Below are 12,548 nucleotides of genomic sequence, written 5' to 3' on the forward strand. Positions count from 1 at the left end.
GATGAATCTGGCTAATGGTTTATCAATTTTATCTTCTCAAAGAACCAGCTTTTAGTTTTATTGATCTTTACTATTGTTTTCTTTGTTTCTATTTTATTTATTTCTGCTCTGATCTTTATGTTTTCTTTCCTTCTGCTTACTTTGGGTTTTGTTTGTTTGCTCTTCTTTCTCTAGTTCCTTTAGGTGTAAGGTTAGATTATTTGACATTTTTCTTGTTTCTTGAGGTAGGCTTGTATCGCTATAAACTTCCCTCTTAGAACTGCTTTTGCTGCATCCCATAGGTTTTGGATCGTCATGTTTCATTGCCATTTGTCTCTAGGTATTTTTTGATTTCCTCTTTGATTTCTTCAGTGGTCTCTTGGTTATTTAGTAATGTATTGTTTAGCCTCCATGTGTTTGTGTTTTTAAGTTTTTTTCCCTGTAATTCATTTTTAATCTCATAGTGTTGTGGTCAGAAAAGATGCTTGATATGATTTCAATTTTCTTAAATTTACTGAGACTTGGTTTGTGACCCAAGATATAATCTATCCTGGAGAATGTTCCATGTGCACTTGAGAAGAAAGTGTAATCTGCTGTTTTTCGATGGAATGTCCTGTAAATATCAATTAAATCTATCTGATCTATTGTGTCATTTAAAGCTTGTGTTTCCTTATTAATTTTCTGTTTGGATGATCTGTCCATTGGTGTAAGTGAGGTGTTAAAGTCCCCCACTATTATTGTGTTACTGTCGATTTCCTCTTTTAGAGCTGTTAGCAGTTGCCTTGTGTATTGAGGTGCTCCTATGTTGGGTGCATGTATATTTATAATTGTTATATCTTCTTCTTGGATTGATCCCTTGATCCTTATGTAGTGTCCTTCCTTCTATCTTGTAACATTCTTTATTTAAAGTCTATTTTATCTGATATGAGTATTACTACTCCATCTTTCTTTTGATTTCCATTTGCATGGAATATCTTTTTCCATCCCTCACTTTCAGTCTGTATGTGTCCCTAGGTCTGAAGTGTGTCTCTTGTAGACAGCATATGTATGTGTCTTGTTTTTGTATCCATTCAGCAAGCCTGTGTCTTTTGGTTGGAGCATTTAATCCATTCAAGTTTAGGGTAATTATCGATATGTATGTTCCTATCACCATTTTCTTAATTGTTTTGGGTTTGTTTTTGTAGGTCCTTTTCTTCTCTTGTGTTTCCCACTTAGAGAACTTCCTTTAGCATTTGTTGTAGAGCTGGTTTGGTGGTGCTGAATTCTCTTAGCTTTTGCTTGTCTGTAAAGCTTTTGATTTCTCCATCAAATCTGAATGAGATCCTTGCCAGGTAGAGTCATCTTGGTTGTAGGTTCTTCCCTTTCATCACTAAGTATATCGTCCACTCCCTTCTGGCTTGTAGAGTTTCTCCTGAGAAATCAGCTGTTAACCTTATGGGAGTTCCCTTGTATGTTATTTGTCGTTTTTCCCTTGCTGTTTTCAATAATTTTTCTTTGTCTTTAATTTTTGCCAGTTTGATTACTATGTGTCTCGGCGTGTTTCTCCTTGGGTTTATCCTGTATGGGACTCTCTGTGCTTCCTGGACTTGGGTGGCTATTTCCTTTCCCATGTTAGGGAAGTTTTCAACTATAATCTCTTCAAATATTTTCTCTGGTCCTTTGTCTCTCTCTTCTCCTTCTGGGACCCCTATAATGCGAATGTTGTTGCATTTAATGTTGTCCCAGAGGTCTCTTAGGCTATCTTCATTTCTTTTCATTCTGTTTTCTTTATTCTCTTCTGCAGCAGTGAATTCCACCACTGTGTCTTCCAGGTCACTTATCCGTTCTTCTGCCTCAGTTATTCTGCTATTGATTCCTTCTATTGTATTTTTCATTTCAATTATTGCATTGTTCATCTCTGTTTGTTCTTTTATTCTTCTAGATCTTTGTTAAACATTTCTTGCATCTTCTTGATCTTTGCCTCCATTCTTTTTCCGAAGTCCTGGATCATCTTCACTATCATTATTCTGAATTCTTTTTCTGGAAGATTGCCTATCTCCATTTCATTTAGTTGTTTTTCTGGGGTTTTAACTTGTTCCTTCTTCTGGTACGTAGCCCTCTGCCTTTTCATCTTGTCTACCTTTCTGTGAACGTGGTTTTTGTTCCACAGGCTGCAGGATTGCAGTTCTTCTTGCTTCTGCTGTCTGCCCTCTGGTGGATTACACTATCTAAGAGGCTTGTGGAAGTTTCCTGATGGGAGGGACTGGTGGTGGGTAGAGCTGGCTTTTGCTGTGGCAGGCAGAGCTCAGTGAAACTTTAATCCGCTTGTCTGCTGATGGGTGGGGCTGGGTTCCCTCCCTGTTGGTTGTTTAGCCTGAGGCGACCCAACACTGGAGCCTACCCGGCTCTTTGGTAGGGCTAATTGTGGACTCTGGGAGAGCTCATGCCAAGGAGTACTTCCCAGAACTTCTGCTGCCAGTGTCCTTGTCCCTTGGTGAGCCACAGCTGCCCCCCGCTTCTGCAGGAGACCCTCCAACACTAACAGGTAGGTCTGGTTCAGTCTCCTATGGGGTCACTGCTCCTTCCCCATGGGTCCTGATGCACACACTACTTTGTGTGTGCCCTCCACGAGTGGAGTCTCTGTCTCCCCCAATCCTGCCGGAGTCCTGCAATCAAATCCCACTAGCCTTCAAAGTCTGATTCTCTAGGAATTCCTCCTCCTGTTGCCAGGCCCCCAGGTTGGGGAGCCTGACGTGTGGCTCAGAACCTTCACTCCAGTGGGTGGACTTCTGTGGTGTAAGTGTTCTCCAGTTTGTGAGTCACCCACCCAGCAGTTACAGGATTTGATTTTATTGTGATAGTGCCCCTCCTACCATCTCCTTGCAGCTTCTCCTTTGTCTTTGCATGTGGGGTATCTTTTCTGATGAGTTCCAGTGTCTTCCTGTCGATGATTATTCAGCAGTTATTTGTGATTCCAGTGTTCTCGAAAGAGGGAGTGAGAGCATGTCCTTCTACTCTGCCATTTTGAACCAGTCTCTCCATGTGGATCTTAAATGCAATCATATGTATCATAGGAGGGAGATTTCACACACACACACACACACACACACACACACACACACACACACACACACTGGAGAAGGCAATGTGAAGACAGAGCAGAGAAGGATTTGAAGACTGACCTTTAAGACTGGAATGATGTGGCCACAAACCAAGGAACACTGGCAACCACCAGAAGCTGGAAGAGGTGAGGAATGGATTCTTCCCTGGAACCTCTGGAGGGAAAGCAGCCCTGCCAACAGCTTGATCTCGGCCCAGTGGTAGTTTTTTGTGCTTCTGGCCTCCAGAACTGTGAAAGAATAGATTTCTGTCGTTTTAAGTCATCAAGCTTTTAGAAATTTGTTATGGCAACCATGGGAAACTAATGCACAGTCCTATAGCATCCACCAGAAGAAACGAATTAAAAGGTATAATGAACGGGGCTTCCCTGGTGGCGCAGTGGTTGAGAGTCTGCCTACCAATGCAGTGGACACAGGTTCGAGCCCTGGTCTGGGAGGATCCCACATGCCGCGGAGCAACTGGGCCCGTGAGCCACAACTGCTGAGCCTGCGCGTCTGGAGCCCGTGCTCCGCAACGGGAGAGGCCGCGATGGTGAGAGGCCCGCACACCGCGATGAGGAGTGGCCCCCGCTTGCCGCAACTGGAGAAAGCCCTCGCACAGAGACGAAGACCCAACACAGCCAAAAATAAATAAATTAATTAATTAATTAATTAAAAAAAAAAGATTTAAAAGGTATAATGAACGAAAGTTCCTACTCACAAAGCAATAAACACTTCAAGATACTTAGGAACAGATCTCACACTCTACAGCACTCGTCACAGACTTTCTGTATGCACCCAGGTCTGGCTTCCCTATCAGAGCAAAAGTCCTCTGAGATTGGAGAACACGTCTTTAGGAATGATGTGTGAAGTACAGGTGCTAGAGATTTAAAAATAAATAGACATAGACTCTGTCTTCAAAGCAGACAGACAGGTAATAACAGTAGAATTCAGTATCTCAATGGTAATAAGAGTTCTGTGGGAATTTGGTAGAGAAGAGGGTAGGAGCAATTAGCCTTGAAAACTACCTTGAAAAATTAAGAAAGTTTCAGAAAGGAGATAGCACCAGAACAGGCTCTTCAAACTTCAGACCAAGAAGAGGTGGGGAAGTCAGTGCAGGTTGAGGGAACAGTGAGTGCAAAGATAAGGAAGTATCAGGAAGGAACCTGACATGTTTGGGGAAGGGTACAAAGTGCACTCTGATTATTTACACTGTGGGCGCTATTCCATACATATTATATACTTCATAGGAAAAAAGCTAGAGAGTCAGAAGAAGCCAGATCAAAAAGGAAAATTTGCCTTAAACCAAACAGAAGTATTCCTTGGTGAAAAGGGAGATAGAGAACGTCTTCAGCTGTGGAGCAGATTTGATTTTTTCTAGTTCACTCTGGTGGCGGGTGGGAGCGGACTGGTATCAGGCCAGTTAGGAGACCATGAAGCCGTCTAGGTGAGAGGTGATGAGAGCATGAGGAAAGCAGTGGGGGTGGGGGACAGGGGACAGATTGGAGAGGTTTTAAGCATTGAGGACACGGAGACCAACTAGACATGGAGGCGAAGGGGAAGGAACAGTCCTCCAGAGTGGCAGCCCCACAAGGACAGGGAATTTTTATACCCTGCTGTATCCTTGGCATTTACACGAATTCCTGGCACATGGTAAGTGCTCAGAAAACAACCCTCTAATGAATAAATGACGTATGATTCCCAGTTTCTAGGTTGGAAGATAGATTCAATGGTGACACAAATAAGCAAAAACATGGGAGGGGGAATCAATTTATGGGCAGAAGTGCAATGGCTTATTTGAGTCCTATTGGTTTACATGCCTGTAAGTGAGATGTGGGTTTGGAGCTGAGGAAAAAGTTTGAAACCACTGGAAAAAGATGAAATTTCCCAGGAAAAAAGTACCAGAGCAAGAAGGGATAAGATCAAGACTGGACCTTCCCCCTTACTCAGTCCGCTTGGGCTGCCATAACAAAATACCATAGATTGAGTGGTTTAGACAACAGAAGTTTATCTTCTCTCAGTTTTGAAGGCTTGAAGTCCAAGGTCAGGGTGCCAGCATGGTGGGGTTCTGGTGAGAGCTTTCTTCCTGGCTTGCAGATGGCTACATCCTCCCTGTGTCCTCACATGGCAGAGAGAGAGAGAGAGAGAGAGAGAGGGAGAGGGTTCCCTAGCATCTCTTCTTATAAACTCACCAAGCCCATCATGATGGCTCACCCTCAGGACCCCATCTAAACGTAATTACCTCCCAAAGACTTCATCTCTAAATACCATCACATTGGAGGTTAAGGCTTCAAAATGTGAATTTGGGGGGTTGGGGGGGACACAACTGAGTCCGTGGCAGAGATTGTTAATGCCCTTTGAGAGAGCTGCTTCAGAAGAGTGGGAGGAGCAGAAGCAGATGATAATGGTAGAAAGTGGATGGAAATAACCTACATTTTTAGCCCTTTGTGTCTGGAGTATAGTAGGACCTGAACAGACATTCCTTAAATGAATGTTTGGGGGGATTCTCTGAACCTGAATCTGCCCCCTTCCTAACCTAAAATATTCAATAATTACACCTTATCTTGAGTTTCTCCTGCATCCTTCCATCCAAATCCCTCTGGACTAACTTTTGCTGTAGATTTCACAGTTGTTCGGTGAAAGCACCCGATAACCATGCCCCAGTGGAGAGCACCAGTCCGAGACCCAGAAGCAGGCTTCACACTGGGAAGACCAAGGCGGAGACATGCTGTGCTGAATGTCTACAAGATCACGGCTGTGATCGTAGACCTCAGGGTCCAGAATGCTTTGGGAAGGCTATTCCTGGGCTTACAAACTAAAAAAAAAAAAAAAAAAATTAACAGTTGAGTAGGTAAAATAAATGAGTAGAGCCAGCTGCATGTAAGGCAGCTGAGAGTGGGGACGACTGGGGAGTGTCCACAGGTCTGCATGAGGCGAGCTCGACTCAGTTCCAGCCAACTAGTCCACGAAGAACTGTGGTCCAGACCTGCCGGATATTTGTATCTTCCAAGGGAGGCCATCATCTCAGATTATTCTATAAAACTGCCCAATTTTTAATCTTGGCAACTAATTCAAATTAGTCATGGGAGTTCAACAGGGCACAACCTGCAGGGCCATGAGACACTCAAGTCACAGGAGACTTTCAAGTTGCCTGCGGTGGCCCTGCCTTAGATCTTGCAAGAAGTAAATGAAAGATTCATGAAGAAAAGTTTTACTACTACATTATAAGTCATAACGTTAGAAACCTGATTAACCCCCAGGGTATGATTTGGGTTGAGAATAAAAATAAAGTCTCATTAAATTCATGGAAACAGAACCAAATTTGAAGTTATGGAGGACACCCCGAGATGTCAGGCACGTCCCTAACTGCTCAAGAAGGACAAGCAGACTGTTGACAACACAGCCCGCCACGTCCCCATCAGAACAGACCCTGCGAGGAATGGCCCACAGGGCGATGATGTCGTGCAGATCCTCTCTCTCATTAGGAGCAGGTGGGAGTAGCAGTGGGGGGCACAGTCAGGAAAAACAGGACAGGATCAGCTTTCTCATTTATACAACAAAGGGGCTGAGCCTGAGATGTTCTCTCCCATCCCTTCTACTCTGCAATTTGCACAGAACGATGGGCTGACTTCATTGCTGCTCTCCTGCCCTGACACTGTGTTGTTTCCTGACCGGCAGGAAGAGGCTGTGCCTCCTAGACTTGATGAAAAGCTGTCACCACAGACCTCAACAGTCAGCACACTGAACGAACGTCTTGGGGAAAAAAAACCACCAGTGTCAGAAATTCATCTTCGTAACCAGTAAGTGAAGACTGGCCAAGGAGAAAGACAGGACTAGCAGGAATAATCTGGTATTTTTTGGTTTTCCACTCAGCATCCCTTCCCTTATGAGAAGGAAAGAGACAACTTCAGAAAAAGTCTTGCTCTGAGAAAGTAAATTACACTCGTTTATCCATTCAGTCACTCACTCAACAAGTATTTATTGAGTCCTGCAGGCTCCAGCCCCTGTGTGAGGCTGCGGGGCACCGCAGTGAAGGACAGGCGCGCTCCTGCCCTCAGGAAGCTCACGTGCTCCCAGGATGGGACAGACCTCAAATAAGTAAGCATAATAAACCAAATTTAGGTAATACAGATTTTATATATTTTTTTAAAAGATTTTTTGATGTGGACCATTTTTAAAGTCTTTATTGAATTTGTTACAATATTGCTTCTGTTTTATGTTTTTGGTTTTTTTGGCCACAAAGCACGTGGGATCTTAACTCCCCAACCAGGGATCAAACCCACACCCGCTGCACGGGAAGGTGAAATCTCAGCCACTGGCCTGCCAAGGAAGTCCCAAGATTATATAGTTTTAAAATTTATTATTATTTTTTATGAGCTATGAAAGAAGACACCATGTGCTGTGATACAGTAACTTCAGGAGTTGTGCAGAGGCCCCTTTAAAAATGATATAATGGGGGCTTCCCTGGTGGCTCAGTGGTTGAGAATCTGCCTGCCAATGCAGGGGACACGGGTTCGAGCCCTGGTCTGGGAAGATCCCACATGCCGCGGAGCAACTGGGCCCATGAGTCACGACTACTGAGCCTGCGCGTCTGGAGCCTGTGCTCCGCAACAAGAGAGGCCGCGACAGTGAGAGGCCCACGCACTGCGATGAAGAGTAGCCCCCGCTGGCCGCAACTAGAGAAAGCCCTCGCACAGAAACAAAGACCCAACACAGCCAAAAATAAATAAATAAATTTTAAAAAAATGATATAATGATATAAAATGATAAGCTGGAAGTTGGGGGAGGAGCGGGTGGCAGGAACGGCTCAGGGAAGGGTGTTAGAGGAAGAGGACATAGAAGTCCAGAGTACTGAATCAGAAAGAGCTTAGCAAGTCCTAGAAACCATCAGAGGGCCAGCTGGCCAGAGCCTGCTAACAAGAGGGTGAGTAAACTGAGTCTGAGATTACGGGAGAGGTGCTGGGCCTCCGATAGCCACTATGAGGAGTTTGGATTTTGTCTCAAGGGCAGTGGGGAGCTGTTTTTAAGGGGATATAAGGAGGGGCTTGACATTATCTGAATTTTTTCAAAGATCCCTCTGGCTGCCGCATGGAGATTAGATTGCAGGAAGGCAGGAACCTCATTACAAAGCAGATAACAATCATCCAGGCCAGAGAGACGGCTATGGAGAGCAATGAATGGACTTGGGATACATCTTAGAGGCAGAACAGAGAGAACTGTTGATGGGTTGGATGTAGGTGATGCAGGAAAGAGAGGAATCAAGGATGACCAATAGATATTTGACCTGAGACACAGACATTTGTGGATACCGTTTACCACAGTGGGGAAGGCTAGAGAAAAAGGGGATTCAAAGAAGAAAAAATGGTTACATTAGTAAGTAAGTGACTGGGCTTGGGAAACACTGTCCTGGAAGATCCCACAATGTCCCACGTCACAGTGCTGATCATGCCACTGCCTTGCCTGAAACATACCAACAACTTCTCAATGCCATTGAGACACATTGCGAAGTAGCAAGGAGTCTACAATGCTTTATGGTTTGGGCTCAACTTTATTTCATCAGCTTTATTTGCCAGCTTCATCTGCTTCCACTTACTACACACATTCTACCCTCTTTTCTTTTTTTTTTTTTTTAACATCTTTATTGGAGTATAATTGCTTTACAATGGTGTGTTAGTTTCTGCTTTACAACAAAGTGAATCAGCTATACATATACATATATCCCCATATCTCCTCCTTCTTGCATCTCCCTCCCTCCCACCCTCCCTATCCCACCCCTCTAGGTGGTCACAAAGCACCAAGCTGATCTCCCTGTGCTATGTGGCTGCTTCCCACTAACTATTGGTTTTACATTTTCTACCCTCTTTTCTTCATTATTATTATTTTTGCCATTCCACATAATTTGCAGTTGCTTGAATATGCCTTTCTCTCCTCACACCTCTTAGCCTTTGAACTTATTGTTTGGTTTCCCTAGAACAGGCTTCCTTCTTCATTCACTTGTTGAACTCAACTCAGCTCAAAAGTAATACCTCTTCTAAGAAGCCTTCCTTGATTGCTCCAGGCGGACTTGCCTGTTTTCTAACTGGGCAACATAGTATTAATTTAGAACATAAGAACAGGGAGTCAGAGGGCCTGGGTTCAAATCCACCCAGCAGCTGGGAGTTCCTCAAGGTCAGGAACTACACCTGGATCAACTCCGTACCACCGAAGCACCTGGGACAATCCTTGGCACAGAGTGCGGAGTTGCCTGGTGAAGATCTGGTGAAGAGGTGTAAAAGACCTCACTGTTCATGCTAGGCTTCTAATCCTCAAACCAAGTTCTTAAATCTTCCTTCTAAACTGAGAGGATACACTCCAGAGACACCTATGTCTGCACTACTAAAGGGCCCCAAATAAGAAGTGACTGCACTCATTTTCCTCCAGTGCTTTCTCTCCCCTGTGACTTTTTTTCTCATCCCAGCCCTCCAGGCTCACCTCTGTAGAGCCAATCCTTACCCCAACCGCCAAGACCCCAGCCCTCATCGGGAGTGGAGGAAGTCAAGCGGTGGTCTGCAAGATTTCCAGATACACTTCAAGGATCATTTAAATTTCCCAGAACCTATTGACCGAAAATTAATTATTGAAAGCCTACTATGTGCCCACTACCAAGCTAAATGTATTGGTGGATCAAAGTTTTATATTATGGGGTGTGAAACATGTACAAATGCTGGGGTCTTTTAAGAAAAATAATATAAAGTGACAAATACAAGTTTAGGAACAGAGTCCGGAAAAGCATGGTAGAGTGAGGGACCTTGAAGCTTAAACTTTATTAGCTTCACATAAATCTGCTTCTAGCTTAAGAGCTCTTAACCTATTTTATGCCATTTGATAGCCTGGTAAAAGTATAGATCTCTTCTACGTTTTTAAATGCATAAAATAAAATACAGAGCATTACAAAAGAAACTATTTATATTGAAATACATCTAGGAAATACATTCGAAAAACAAATTTGTGATATAGTCATCTGTTTTTCTTTATTAGGGCATTAAACATCAAGATCTTGCAACAGGTCAAAGAACTAGTGCTTTCCTTTCTTTAGAAGAATTTCCCTACTGTGAGTTCAGTATCTACTTTGTCTCAGTAACCAGCACGCTCTTGGGTGCCTCGCACATGGGTGAGCTGAACACCCTCCAGTGTTCACAGCTGTGCCAGCCAGCTTTTGGGTCCTTGCGCTCTGTCTCTAGTAACCAGTAGTGGTGGAGCCAGCTTGAAAGTTGGAGCCATAATCACATGCACCCCACATATATGTTCTCCATTTCTTCCTTATTCAACCATCCAAAAGATCTCATGTTAGTCTGGAGATTTGCACCACTGGCTGGGAGACACAGGAAGAAAGAAAAACAGCAAGATTCACAGTCTGCAAATCTGGGTTCAACTAGTTAGGTGGCCTTCGCAACCACTCTGAATCAAATCTCCAAAATGGGCAGAAGGAAGGTTTCTGCCCTGCAGGGGTGTTCTGCATACGGGAAGGTATGTTAAAAGCACTTTGATAACTAAACATTTCCGGGAAGAAGTTATATAATTTGACATCCTGAAAAAGGAAGAGAGAATATTGAGTTTAGTGATGCTTCTAGCCATCCGTTCTCAGTATTGTGAGAAGCGCTTTAACATTCATTCCCAAGTTTATTAAAATTGATTGTCTGACATAGTATGTGCTCTGCCCCAAAGCACATGATAGAGTAAAGCAGGGCTGGGTTCAAACTCAGGTCCCTGGGTTCTGAGTCCACTAGTTTTTCCATTCTGCTGGTAGCTGGGTTCCAGGTCAGCTGGGAGCCAGTCTCCGTGCTCAGGGGGCCAGACCATAGTGTACAGTGAGTTTCCTCACATATTCCTCTACTTAGGTCACCCAAATTCTGGTTGTCCCCCTTTTCTTCATGGCTTCAGTACTCCTCAAGACCACGAATCCATCTGTTAAGACAGAGGAGACCTCTTCCTCTTCCTGAAGGCCTTGGCCCCTGGGGTGAGGTCCAGCTGTTAGTACAGCTGTTAGAACAACACTTATTGCTTCATAACAAGTCTTTACTCCCCTTCATAGGACCCTCACCAAGCAATTCATGCACACATTTAAAACGTCTTGAATACCTACAAGGTGTTAGGCACTGTCCCAGGCCCTTTGCGGGGGGACAGATTTGACCCAGGTAGAGTCAGTCCCTGACCTTGAGAATCCCCAGATGATGGAGTTAGGATTTGAACCCAGGCAGGTTATGAGTTTTGTTTTTTTTTAATTTTTATTTTATATTGAGTATAGTTGATTTACAACATTAGTGGTTATGAATTTTATATGGAAAGTGTTCTCAGAGTTCACCAGATCCAATCCTCCCATTTTACAGATGAAAACGCTACTTCCATATTTACTAGGTGCCAGGCAGTATTCTAAGGATTTTAAAAATGTGAAATAGGTACAAAAGAAAAAATGAAGGCAAAGAACTTTTAAGTAACTTGCCTAAGATCACATAGCCAGGAATAAATGGCAGAGCTGGGCTTGAAACCCAGAGAATCCAGCTTCGGCATTCACACTCTCAACCTGCTTTACTGAGGGAGGACTAGGATGCCGGCCCCTCTGCCGAGTTGCCAGCTCTTCCCCCCCACACCCGTCCGGATGCTCCCCCAAGCATCTGGCAGGCCAGACCTGACCCGGTCTTGAGTCAGAGAGCAGAGATCCTATCAGTGACAACCCTGAGAACAAACAAGAGACGACTTGTTCTCTGCTATTTTTTTCCAGCCTTTAGTCATCCTGGAGTGGTTAGTTTCCCAGCATTTCCAGTCACAGAGAAAAGCCCCCAAGACACAATGGAGACGGAGCAAACAGTGGCCCCCACCCACCCTTCCAGCTAAGCCTTCTCCACTCTTCTCTCCCAAATCCTGCAGCCTCCTTTGCCCTTGACCCGACTTTGAAAGGACAAATCATCAGTCTCCCATTAGGGCTGACATTTGAGTGGAGGAATATCAATAGATGTGTTGAGAGAGATCTGCTGATTGGATCCAGGCAGCTCATGAAATGTGGCATCAAAAGCCCCTCCGGGGGCTCCCAGGCAAAGTGCTCCAGCTGGCCCTGGGCAGAGCAGACCCGCAGAATCTAGACAGAGACCTCAGGCCTGCCAGCCCTGAGTCTTGGCTGCAGAGACACTCTTCCCCGCCCAGTACATTTTTGCAGCTCCTTCCTGCTGCCAGAGAAGAACAGACTGGTCTCCTCTGCGCTGTTGTTTCCAGGTCCCAGCTGCTGTCAGCATCAGCCCCTCTCATACCCCTGCAATACAAGGAACCTGGTCTGAAAACACCCCAGACTCTGTGGCTGGTTTCAGGGACTCACAACTGCTTTCAAGCCATCATTTGTCCCATACTTATTGAGCATCTACTATGTGCCAGGCATTGTGCTCCATGCCAGAGATCAAGTAGTAAATAAGGCAAATATGATCCCTGCCCTTAAGGAACTTACAGTCCAGTGGGGACAAAGGC

General features: G+C 44.5%; 1 long non-coding RNA gene across 1 annotated transcript; it reads left to right on the forward strand.

Moving 5' to 3' along the window:
- Positions 1–3,314: 3,314 nt before the first annotated feature.
- LOC309660451 lies at positions 3,315–7,791 on the forward strand. Its single transcript, XR_014263409.1, has 2 exons — positions 3,315–3,425; positions 3,751–7,791. It is a non-coding gene; the product is annotated as an uncharacterized lncRNA (long non-coding RNA).
- Positions 7,792–12,548: the final 4,757 nt, after the last annotated feature.

This window comes from Balaenoptera physalus (assembly GCF_965194825.1).
Source record: "Balaenoptera physalus genome assembly, chromosome: 4".
Taxonomy (NCBI): Eukaryota; Metazoa; Chordata; class Mammalia; order Artiodactyla; family Balaenopteridae; genus Balaenoptera; species Balaenoptera physalus.